Here is a 14,167-nt window from a genome sequence, read left to right on the forward strand (position 1 = left end):
ACACACACACACACACACACACACACACACACACACACTCATTTATGCCTAAATATAGATAAAAAGATAAAATGTAAAGCCATAGATAATAAAAACAAGCAACAGATAACATAAACGTAGATGCACAAACATAAGCATTTAATTATGGGATTACATTTTCCGAAATTTTCAAAGCTTTTAAAGACTTGAAACCTTTTCTTTCTCAAGAAAATAAAACCAAAAGAACTAGCAATTTTATTTCTTGGAAATGAAAAACATGACTAAACTGTACTATACTGTAAAATTGTTTAAATATAGCTGGCATTATTTCTGTCAGATAGCTATTGTTTGCAACCAGATGATGGAATGCTGTATATCCCTGATAAACCACTGTCCCCGGGATTCATGAAGCTTGCGCCAGGCGCAGGCATAGCGTAGGCGGTATAACACCAAATATGGCCGTCGAGCGATTCAGGTAGGATCCAATTCCATGTGCACTACCGGCGTACGCAGAACTGCGCAGCCCCCGGCTTAGGTATGCTAATCACCCCATGTGCAGTGTTGCACCATGCAAATGAAGGCATATAGCGATTCATGAAGTGGTGCAGGCATAGCGTAAGCCCACGGAAATGTAAACCAAAAAACACGGTTCACATTTTCCCAAACAGAACATCGGAGCTATGGAAGAGGGCCAGACCCAGGTATCACAACGTTAACATATGCCCATGGCGAAATACACAGCCAATGGCATAAGAAAAGATGCACAACACGTAAATAACAACATTTAATGTCATGTCCACAGTAATGCACAGCACAACCGCAGGGCATGTGTGTGGAAGCTGTAACATAAAGAAATAATATAAAAATGTTATAAAATCACAACGTAATAGAAATCAGGTTTACAGCATAATACACAATGGTAGGCATGGAACACCACAACCAAGGTGCAAGGGTTGCTAAGGGCCTACGATAGTGTTCGGCGTGGTAACCATGAATTAGTAGTCAATGCCATGCAAATGAGGCAGATAATACTGAATCGCAAATGTCCCGCCGGATGAAGGTTGTACCATATGGCGCAGTGGTATAACACCGAGGAGTGGCTCAGAGGAGATACATGACATCAGCAGAGGGGTGTGCCACCGTAGCAGTAAGCACATTGGAGCAATGCAAATCTGGCCTGTCCGTTGCTAAGCAAAGCTGCAGGACAGGGGTGGGGAAAAAGGTATAGAGTCGTTTAGCTGAGAGCACACATGGTGCCCAAAAGCGCATGTGTACGGGGATAAAAATGTGCCCGAAACCCAGTAATCGGATGCATGCACCACAAACAATAGCAGAAACAGCAAGGTCAGGGGAAGAAAAGAAGGAAATGCGGAAGTAGGGTAATTGGAGTACTAATGAGCAATCAATACCAATCAACCCATGAAGGCCAATCGACGGCAGCTGACAAGTCTGCTTGCAGACACCTGCAAAACAGGATAGGGGAGGCATTGAAATGCAAAGAAAGGAGGGGAGGTAATGGATTGCAAAGATAGGAGACCTGAAACAGCAGAGCAAAGCAAACCGACAGCAGACTGGCAGTAGCACACATAAGGCAAGATACGCCAGGTCCAGGAAAGTACAAATGAAAGTAGGCTGCAGGATGCATGCCAGAAAATGGTAGGTGCAACGTGCAGAAATGTAAAGGGAAGGTCAAGAGGTAATCCACGGCAGGCAAATGTAATTCAACACCAAAGGCACCACAATAGTAGTTCCGGCAGTAAAACACATAAGATACCCTGTAGCTACGATCATACATACACACCCTATGACATCATCGGTGTTCACAGCACAATAGTATAAAGTGTGAAAGCACCCAACACACACCTGTGTATTCCCAAACACCGCACCATAGGTGTAAACACACGGGGAACTTTTAAAATGTACATGTTGGGAGCTGCCATAGCTGTGATTCATCAGCATGTGTTAGAGACTGACGGTGTTGTGGAGGATGATGCTGACAACCACCGCAGGCCTCGGAGGGGAAGGAGAGTGTTCAGACCAAGGGTAACCTACCAGGGGCTACATGACCTGGAGATAGTAGAGCGTTACAAGGTGGACAGGGACGTCTTACAGCAAATAGTGGAGCTGTGCCGGCCACGCCTGAGAACCAGAAACAACAGAGGGGAACCCATCCCAGTGGACACGAAGGTATGTGTAAGCCTGCGAATACTGGCCACAGGTACCTTTCAAAGGCCAACTGGAGATATAATGGGTATCTCACAGGCATCAGCATCCAGGGTACTACACCAGTTCCTGGATGCCATGTTACCACATGCCAATGAGCAGATATACTTCCCCAGAACTCAAGAGGAGTTGGCCAGCAACATGTGCCACTTCCACAGTGTGGCACACTACCTGGAGGTACTGGGTGCGATAGACTGCATGCACATACAAATCAAGTCACCACCCGGTGAGCATGGTAGGTGCTACATAAACCACAAGGGATTCCACTCCATCAACTGCCAGGTCGTGTGCAATGCCCAGGGCATTATCATGGATGTGTGTGCTGGCAGCTATGGAAGCTACCATGACTCCCATATCTGGCATGCCTCACAGCTGTATCAGGTATTTGTCATGGGGGACATCCCACATGGCCATCTTGTGGGGGATGCTGGCTATGCACTGGAGCCGTGGATGATGACTCCCATCAGAAATGCACACACACCCATGCAAGAACGCCATAATGAGGCACACGCACAAACCAGAATCATCATAGAGCGTGTGTTCGGGATGCTGAAATCACAGTTCCGGTGCTTGGATACATCTGGTGGAGCCTTGCAGTACTCTCCAGGCATGTGTGCCCACATCGTCATAGTATGTGTCATGCTACATAATATGATCCAGCGGAAGCAGCTGCAGCAGGGACAAAATGGTGAAGGCCCTCATAGCCCACCGCAATTGCCAAGGACATTGCAGGCACAGAGGGATTCAGACCATGAACACACTGTGCCTGCCCCAGTAGGCAGACGGAGGCGTGCCCAATATGCCTATGCCTTGGCAAAGAGGGAACGTATAGCACATACTCTGACAGTGTAGGCCCCTACGGACTGACACCTCTCCAGCTGCACACACAGTAAAATGGATGGCACACAAACATGACCACCTGTAAATTGTAATGTATAGGTGGCCCAATGTGTGACTCCTACATAGGCAGCCCTCAAACATTGTAAACACAACAGCTAGTGGAACACAGAATGCCAGCACCTGAACAGTACATGAGCCTTACAGCATATGGTGGTGCTGTGTGTCTGTCACATTCCCCGCCAGATATATATATATATATATATATATATATATATATATATATATATATATATAGATATATAGATATGTACACATATGCATATATATAATACAGATAGAAATGGCAATAGAGTGATATATGGTGATATAGATGGATTCAGCGATATCTGCAAATATAATAGATAGTTCAACGACATTTATAACACCTTGGAGGAACAAATAAATAGGATACCACCAACCATGGAATGTGTAACATACCAACATGCGTAACCACGAGGCTGAAAGACTGATAGAACACAGTACCGGAACAGTACAGCCGCGAGTAATAGTATGATGATATGAAGGGACAGTTAGTCACCGCTGCCGGTGTTGCGGTCCACGTAGGTACTGTGTTCAACTGTGTCTGTGAGTGCCGTAGTCTGTTTAAGTGTGCGTTCAGGCTGCCATGTGCGTCTCTGTGTGACTGTAATGTGTGTGTGTGTCTGCAACATGTGTTTGTTAGTGCCAAGTCAGAGGCAGATCAGTACGGTAGGTGTGAGTATAGCTAGCTGTAGGCATACGGTTACTACCTGTCCCACAGTAGGAGGGACAGTCCCACCCTGGGCAGGTGTGTCCTGACATAAAACAGTACAAAGGGCAAATGTCCGAGATGGTAGGACATAAATATGTCCCATATATAATGTAACAGTCATATTTAATAGTTATGCCTGTATGTAAGAAACGTAAATGTTACATGCAATATGATAAGTAGCCAAAGTCACACAACAATAGGTATGTATTGAGGATAAAAGTATGTGCTAACCTGTGTACTGACCGTGGCTACATGTTGGCCTGTAAACACCGCTGTGTGTCCCGCAAGTGTCCAACAATGACCATATGAAAAGGTGGCAACCCATGGCAAACAGGCTCTTTTACCAACACAACCACAATGACTGCAAATATCTGGGACAGAAATACAAGAGATAGCTGTCACTTACACATATCCATTGATATATCGCTGCAATTATGGAGGTATGCAAGTAGCAAGCTCACCTGCAGACGATATAGAAACCAATTAACAACGGCCCAACGTACAATCCCATAACATAAGTCTACTAACTGTTAGCTCTCTAATTAGGGACGGAGCCCACACACATATATATGGATTATGTAGAAATGCAAGGCCCACAAACCTGTATATGCTACGTACACCCACCGACATCCCCCACACTAGAAACTAAAGCAATACAGACTGTAATAGCAGCACAAACATCCAGTCAGTCAATTACATCTGCAGAACCCTCAACATACCGCATGAGAGACACAATTAAAGGCGTCATGCAAAATTGCAGGCGTTGTATAATGGAACAAACAGCCATGTTACAGGTTTTGTTTGCAATACTCCATTATCAGACGTTGGGATGACAAGTACACCCACATGTTGAACCAAATACTCTACCTGTCACACACAATCCACGGGGGACATGAATCCAAAGTATACTTGTCTCCATGCATAGCAGTTGCAGTTACACATAACAAAACACAATACAGACCGTCTCCCCGAAGGTAGGGTAAATAGGCAACGCCCAAGTGGAGAATCCAATTATACCCCACTGTTGCCACGTAATTGGCGAATGGAGTAGCTGCACAGCTGATATGCAAGTAATTAGTCACTCAGGAACACCAATTGGCGGGATGAATCCACATGTTACAGGTATCGACGTATATAAGGATGACTTGCCAGACATTCAAACCATATGCTCATACCGAATACCAGTTGAAACACTGTGAGAGAGATAGAAACAAAACGCCGTAATGACAACAAGGTATGTAGAACGCCCGATATGTAAGGTTATGTATAGCATGATCTGTATTAATTAGTTTTACTGTATGTATAGCCTGGTTTGCATTAATTAAATGTGTCCGCAATGTATAAAGTGGGGAAAGGTATTTATGTAGTGATGTCTTGCTGAGCATACTAACACTTGTAGAAACTGTGCGTCCAGCAGTGGGACACAAGGTACACAGCACAGACACCACAAGGGATGCTACATGAGGGCGTTAAACAGAATAATTCCATACAACCCACCGTCAGTGGTAGGGTATGTCCAACAAGGACGTGCCATAGCAGGGGATAGTATATGTTGATATACTGTCACAGCATGCATGTGTATGGGCATATAACGTTAATGACATATCTAAGGTGGTCCCGCTGTGCAAGTATGCTTTGCATTATGGGATACTATGTGAAATATGTGTAATGTATAGTATTATAGGTAGATATGACAGATATTCTACACAGCATAACAGGCATATCATGCATACCACAGGTATCTTCTATTGGTATGTACAATAACAGGATACATATGGCTTGTAGGCATGGGACATTGTAATAGCATGATAGCTAATCTAAATGGAAGGGCTACCAAGTAACCATGCACAAAGGACATGTAATAGCTTCACAGGTGCATAGTGGGGTACTATGCAGTCTGGCAAATCCATGTGTAAGCACAACTACAGTGTTCACACTAGTGGCACCTCTCTAGGGTAGTGTCCTGTGAACAGCAGAGCCAGGTGTCACCTGCACCTCTGCACAGTACAGCCACTGCAGTGATCCCAGGCCTACATGTGTCTCCCAACCACCAAGGGAGGTATCACATGAACAGTGCTACTGAGTGTCTCTGCGTGATGTACATAGGGCTTATGTTCCAAAGCATGGTGAGTGTCCAGTTTGGGAATGTAACCCACAAGCACATCCCACTCATTGTGGCGTGTGTGCACATATCCATGAACATGTTGCTCACACTGGCCTCTGCTTATGTTGCATATGAGGAGTATATCCATTAATAATGTTGTGGACATGGGCCCTGTCTGATCAGCAGAGGTCACCCCTGAGTATGTAGTATGCAAATGTGTACAGATGTGGTGTCTGTAGTGCAGCCGCATATTTAAACTGTCGGAGCTCAGTAAACGTCATGGCGTGTTAATGTTGTGGCATGTAAAGCTGTAGCTGTTGTGTAAGGTACACCCTAAATGGGGTGGTGTACCCTTGAATGTGTGTAGATGTCTTGAGTTCAGAGGTACAATAGGTGCCTATGTACCAGCTACACACCCAGTACAGATAGGTGTGGCCACGTAGAAGGATATCCATGCCACAGTGGCAATACAGTAACCACAGGAGTGGGTGCGACATATGTGTGTACTGCAAACATGTACAATGTGATATGTATGTAGGGACTACCATCCATGTGATAGTCAGTGGGTGAATGGTGTAATGCAAAGGTGATGTGCATGCACCTTGTGTCATGCAGCTTGATGCCATGATAGTCATATTATGTATCTGTCACAGCGACACCCATATGGATGGAGTCAGTATCAGCTGGTGGAGCAATCATGGCACTTTGTATGCAGGGGTTTGAAAGCTAGGCAGGGAAAGTCCCCTGTGCTAGCCTGTTCCGGAGGGAAGCATATACTGAACATGAGGGGCCCTATGACTGAGGACTGTGGTATGCCAAATGTACCTGACATGTAGTAGGTACTATGGTATGCTGGCCTCACTGTGTGTCCTGTCCATGAGCCACATAGCATAACATCCTGAGACACAGGGTACAATGTGCAGGTGGATGTGTATGTTGTCAATACCAGAATGGGGAATGGTGCTGAAAGGCAATGAGAGGACAATGTAGGATGTGTAGACTCCCGTACCATCAGTAACTGCCCTGGTAACTGTATGAAAGGAGTCCACCATGTGTAGGGGCCATGCTCTGGCCCTAACAAGCCCAACCCGGGTGGCAGCAAAGGACGGGAGCCCAACACTGTCTCTGTGAATGACGTCCTTGATGATGTGCCCCATAGCCATGCAGAACAGTCCAGTCAGGTGTGTAGGACTAAAGTCCCACTTGTGCATTGTGGTGCCACCTGTGTGTAGTGTGATAAATGCTGCTGTGTGCCATTCAGGGGCTACAATGTCTGAAACAAGGCTATTACTGAATATGGTGGCCTAGTGGGGAGACATGTAATTCAGAGGTTGGTGGACATCACAGCCTGGGATGTTGGAAGGTGACATAGGGCCAGTCTCCCAGGGCATATAGAGTGTAGATCAGTACTGTGTAGGTGTGACCACAGGGACACCACAATGTTCATGTATGGAATGTGGCCCTGTAGTGAGTGAGAGGGTGTAATGTCAGCATTGAATCCATCCTCCAGCATGTTGCCAACATCACCTGGGTCTGTAATGTTCCTGAGTGACTGTTGTATGTGACAGCAGATGTGGGTGTTGCCATCGACTACTGACATACCACCATAATGCCTGGTGGTACACCCCGGAATGTGTGGCAGTCATGTTTACATAGCTAGTCTTGGAGTATGTGATGAGGGACCCTGTGGCCCCACCATGGCTGACCAGTGGGCCACCCCACACATGGGAATGTACACCACTGTGCAACAGCCTACACCTGTTGTTGTACATCATATGTCCATGGAACATGACCACCAGAGTGGTGTCTGTTATCTGGTGTGTACCATCATGGCTCTCTGTGGAATATCATGATCCATGCAGTTGTGTACATGCTAATGAAGTGCACTGGGGTATGTGTCAGCATTTGTATGTGCATTGTCCATCTGCATGGGTGTCATGACGTTAACAACTTCTGTCAGCAGACGTCTGTAGTAGGTGTTGTTGTACTCATGTACTGTGTAAGCTGTGATTGGTGTGGTGCCGGGATATGGCTAACAAGGTTGATTAGCATATGTTCGGAATCCACCAATGAGGGAATAACCCCAGGTGTATAACACCAGTCACATGGTGGTAGTGTTCATGCCAAGGTTAATGTAGGTCTTGGAGGTGGTGTGTATGGGTTGATCCAGCAGAGTGGAGGTTATGACTCATGGATGTGTCGGTACATGAGTGGCTATCCCAGTGAAGTGTGGGGTAGTGTCAGTCACACATCAGTAGTAGCTGTCTGAGGCCCACTGTCCAATATACCAACAAAGAAGGTATGTTAACCATGGGGTATGATGTTGACTCTGTAGCTTGTTACAATGTGTATAGTGGTCCCGGACACAGTTAGTTTCACGTGGAGCACCTCTGATGCATTGTGCTAAGTAACTTGCCAGGATGTGTGCAAAACATAGCGGGATATGGGAACCCCTCAGCTGTGGGTGTGCCGGTCCAGGTATGTGCCTGAAAGGTATGGTCTGTCTATAACCTGTCATTGCAGGTGTGCTCTGCAGAGCCCAGAGGCAGGTCCCGGTCACTGCAGAGATGTTTGAGTGGTGCATTATAAGGTGTGCCTTGCCTGCGTGCATCACAGAGGAAGATGCAAGCATTGTGTCACATGACCCCATGTCGTGCCTGCCAGTTCCCATCCTGCCGGTGACAGTTATTGGAAACTGTGCAAGACAGGCAGTATGGAGGCAGCAAGAGCTTTACATGTGAGCTGTACTCCCAGGGCTGACAGGTGCAAGTCATCTGTGCCACAGCATTTTGTTTGACCAGGTCAGTCAAAGCAGACAGATACCAGATGCCTGTGGAATGACAATAGGAGCATAGGCAACTGTTGAAGTGACACAGTCGGTCATTGTACAGTGGTATCGTGTCTGGACAAATGCAAAATGCTCCCCAGGGCTTGGCCCACACCATCAGGGCTATAAGACTGGTGAGCTATTGCATGTCCCTGCACATGTAGTCTGTGAAGTGGCATCACAGGGCAGTCACACTAACATGGAGAATGACAGTCACATCGTACCTGGTGAGGTGTGGCATGGGTGCATAGGTTATGTTGCAGAAGCAGTTACCCAACAGCAAGATGTAAGCGACTATCGCCTTGTGTAGCCTGCTGTGTGGAACTGCAGTGTGACTCCCTACAGAGTCATCTATGACTGGTGTGTTGTGAGTGTTATAACTCCCTATTGGCTGTATGTGATGGGCACACATGAGTCTGTGGGCTATAAGCTGGTGATGTTGTCTTCCATGATGGGGGCTACCTCTGGTGCCTACAGTGAGTATGGAGACGTACTGCACAAGTTGTCCTCGTAGGTGTGGCCAGTGGTGTAGATCATGTGAGACTATGTGATGGGTGGGTTGTGTTGTGAATGTTACACATCCCCAAATGACTGCCAGGTGCAGTCAGGGATGGTGACAGCATTACCCCCAGCTATAGCTGTCAACCTCCTGTCCCCAAAATGAGGAACATTAGCCCTCATACTGTGTGACAAATGGGCAAAATGTGGAACACTTACAACTGGCTTACTAACAGCTTCAACTAGGAAGGGCATATGATGGCTAAAATAGGCTGGTTTTACGTATAAAAAAGATATTGTAATGAATTAATATGATTCCCATCTATTTAGCCATGGCTAGCAAGTAAACAATTTCCAACAATGAATGTGTGATAGACCCTTTCAATGTGGAACCTTGAGGAACATGCACCTTTTAGAACCCCAAATGAGGTACGTTCCTCATAATGAGGTACACTTGAGAGCTATGCCCCCAGCACAGCTGCAGAAGTGCATCCACCACAGGCTGTAGTGTCGTATGTTGGGAGGTGAGCATTGAATGTGTACATGAGACAATTGCTCTATTGCCACATGTACGACATATCCCTCATATAGACAGGCAGTAGTACTGGTACGTGACAGTTGGACATGCTTGTATATACAACCATGTCCCACAGGATATGTGCGTTACGTGTGTACAACAGCTGTTGCACCATAAGCAAGCTGGGAAGTGTAGGACAGCCAGTGTACCTGTGGGAAATGGTGTGGAATGGGTGCTATAGTACTCAGTAGCTCATGACATGCTCACAAGTTCTGAACAAGTGCCTAGCATGACCATACAATACAGATAGGGTGTTGGATAATATCATCCCACAAGTGGTGATGACAGCCATTTTGGGTGGCACCGCACTATAACCCTGCTGAGTATAGTGTGCATGCCCATGAACCATTAGCACTGTAGATGTTAGCAGTACAGATGTACAAGACAGCACGAATATTTGATTACAAATACCTTTGCATGTCACAGGAGTGTTCCACCAGTGGCCTGTTGACAGACTCACAGCTACAAAAGGTGCAAGAGTGACATGTGCACATCACACCAGTGCCAGCTACAGTAGAACAGGGTTAATGTGTTGTACCCCACCCTCATTGTAGCCCATACCACACAGACAAATGTTAGGCATCTGTGTATGTAAGGCTGTGAATGGCCATGACCTATCAGTATAGCTGTGTCAGTGTTGTGAACAACATACAGAATGGGCTGTGTGGGTGAGGTGTGTGACATATGTGCACAGTCTGATGGATGATACCAGCATTGTCACTGCTAGGTGAACATCCCTGTACCCATAAACTACTACCTAGGCTGTGGTCAACATTATGGACACTGTGTAAGGGATGGTGCTGTGCAGTGCACCCCCCGACTTGGTGATGTCTCCAGGCCCCTTAGGTAGTCATATGAGGTACCCATGTCATGTCAGGGTGCCATCCATGAGCACGGAGATCACTGGACAGGCATATACAGCACTGTGGTGACCAATATTGGATCACATACCACCTTTAAGGGGTAATGGCTATGCATGGATGTGCGATACCAGCCTTCACAATCCTCACCTCCACTATGCAGCATGCTGTCTACCTTGCAGAAAGACATTTGCTACACCATGATGATGGACATGCTACATGTCCATATCCTGATCTATAAGACATATGTCATGGACAGCCACCGTCCTAATACTAGGATTGCCACAGGCTGGACAGATCCCTGTGCCATATTTTTATTATTTTTTATTTTACATTTGTTAACCGGGGGTGTCTGACTGAGCCGAAAAGGCCCTTTTTCAGCAGAGGCCTGGGGAGAAAAGCTCCACAAAGAAAAATTACAGACACATTTAGTTATTTAGACATAATCAGTATACACACAAATTACAAGAGATATGTTTTTACAGTGGTATACGGCACAAACAGTTACAGTGGAGAGAACAATCAAAAAAATATTAATTTTAAAAATAAAGGTAAGTAATAGATTTGTGGTGTACGGCTGAACTTTGGAATGTAGGTAGAATACATACATAGTACACAGGTACAGTACATATATTGTAGATTAGCCAGTGTTTGTGAGTAAGATTGAAAAACTATTATCAATTGCTCTAGATTTAGTATGTATATGTTATCCGCTTTCACTAGCCTGGGGAGCAATCATGGCACTGCCAACTTTGCTTGAGATGTTGCCTGATGAGGTCTTTAAAGGAGGCTTTGGATGATGTATTTTGAATGCTAGTAGGGACAGAGTTCCATTTTTTTAGCCACCGAACTACTATATAGTGCATCTCCAAAGCTATTGTAGCTGTTGGTGACTTCTAGTAATAGTTTGCTTGATGATCTAAGAGGCCTTTTGGCTGAGTGATGTTGTACTAGGTTTTTGAGGGCAGGACTCTTATTGGGGAGGTAACAGATAGAATGGCAGAGGCAGAGCTGATTGTAGGTTAGGAGGTTGGGCAGTTCAAGCCAGTGGAGCTGTCTCAAAGCAGTACAGTGATGAGTTCTATATAAGCAATTTGCAGCAAAGCGGGCAATTCTGTTATAGCAAGCTTCCATTTTGCTTAGTTCAGTTTTGTTGAGATTAGTCAAAATGGGAGATGCATAGAGTAGGGTGGATAGAAGTTGGGAGCGAGCAATGGCTGATCTTGTGTTGTTGGTAAGAAATGGTTTGATACGGTAGGGTGACCCCAGTTTGGCATGTACTTTTTTAATAATTAAGTTCAGATGACTATCAAATTTTAGGTGGAAGTCTATGGTTATTCCCAATAGCTTAGCCTGTGCCACTGGAGCTATTGGAGTAGCATTTGTGGAGTAGATAGTGAATTGACTGTTAGTGTTTTTGTTAGAACTGGTTATAATCATAAGCTGAGTTTTCTTTGGATTGAGGATAAGTTGGGCTTTGGTAAGGTAGTTTTCAACATCAGAGAATGCTGGTTGAGTTGTTTGCAGGAGGGTGGGAATGTTTTGTGCAGCACAGATTAAGGTAGTGTCATCTGCATACTGAATTATAGCTGCATGCTGTGTGGAGGTGTGGAGGTCATTTGTGCAGACTATGACATACTCCCACCATACCATGCAACCCTGTCCATCAAAGCTGCACATGTCATCCCAGTCATACATGGTGTATGGCCGCATGGTAGATGTACTATCAACTGACTGGATCAGTAATGTGGCACTGATGCACCTTGTGGTGGCATAATGGCTGTCTGTTACAGCTTGGAAACCGTGCCCGCACATGCTATGGTTGATAACCATCCCTGCGAATGTCGTCTGACTAGCCATTGTCCCATGTCTATCACATGTGCAATACAGGCGATCCGTGGCAGGATGTTGAACAGTTGTACAGTGCTGTGTAGATGTATATGGCAAAACACATGCATGTACAGGTGTCCATGTATGTGTGCATTGTCACTGCTCAAGTCCATTACGGCTGTGTCTGTGTTGATATGTGACATATACACAGCATCCAGGTCAACAGCAGTACCGTGGACACATCCAGGCATGTGCAGATAGGTAAGAACACAAGTGCAGGCAAATAGACATGCCCACAGCAAGACAGCATTTACATGGAGTATGAACACTGTAATGAGGTGACACACATATATGGTGATGATATCCAATGCATAATGGGTGTGACATGTGTGTGACACAAACACGTCAGTCATGTCAGTGTCATGATGCTTTGCAAAGATAACTGTGCAGATGTAGTAGATGTCATAGAAATGTATGTGCAGCAGTATCTCTGTACATCTCTGAAACTGTGACCTGTCACCATCATTATGTCTTACAGATAATGCCCGTACACGCCTCCCAGCATACACCCGCCAGGAGGATGATGTCCTCATCCCACAGCTCCATGACAACTATGACTTGTTGTTCAGCCATGTGCCCAGCATGCCCAGCAGCAGGATGACCTGTGGCAGGATCTACGCAGGAGGGTGAACGATGTGGGTGGCCATAACCGCACCTACCAGCAGGTGCGCAGACACTGCACGGACTTGATACGACATGCAAAACAGCGTGCCACTGCAATCACCAGGGAACAAGGTGGAACAGGTGGTGGGCCACCAACCCAGCCCCCACTCACACACACCGAGGAGCTACTGGCCAGTCTGGGGACACCGAGGGAACAGCATCCAGAAACAATAGTTGCCATTGTGGAGGTGGGTGTCTCTCAACCAATGAGCCTGGAGTTGCCTGGTAAGTCAGTACTGCACATATGGCTATTATATCCCATGTAGTTGCATGTGTCACTGTACATTATGTAAAGTAACAACATATGCAAGGTATGTGGACACACATGCTGCATACTACAGTATGCTACGTTGTGTATGCACACATGTGCATACTATATGCTATTACACAGGTGAATGTGTTCACATGCACAGTGCAACCTGTGGCTGTCATGCAGTCATGGATAATGTTCATACTGGTGTGTCACCCCTATACAGGTACCTCTGGCGTGCCGCACAGACATGAGTCCATTGCAGGTGAGACTGTCATCAGTATCAGGCATGTTACAGTATAGATCTATTTGACATGTGGCCAGTTAACACTTGCACACCTGATGTTTGTTCCAGTCACGATATGCAGGTCGCACCACCCTTCATTCACACAGGCCACCCATGTGCAATATATACAAACGTAATGATACACCGACTTGAAACCGCAGTGCTTGTCATTGCGACATGTGTGGTCAGCTGTGCATACAATGGTGGAGGTGTTCTACAATGGAGGCATATGTAGTATGCATTGGAACAACATGTGTGGTACGCACACAGTACCACACAGTGAGCTGTGATATGGGCAGCCCACAGGTGTCACCATTGTGTCATATACCCCTGCATTGGGTGCACACATTGTGATGTGCCACCTGACATGTTCCAGACAT

The sequence above is a fragment of the Protopterus annectens genome, chromosome 2.part0, assembly GCF_019279795.1.
Source record: "Protopterus annectens isolate FY-2018-M chromosome 2.part0, PAN1.0, whole genome shotgun sequence".
NCBI lineage: Eukaryota > Metazoa > Chordata > Ceratodontiformes > Protopteridae > Protopterus > Protopterus annectens.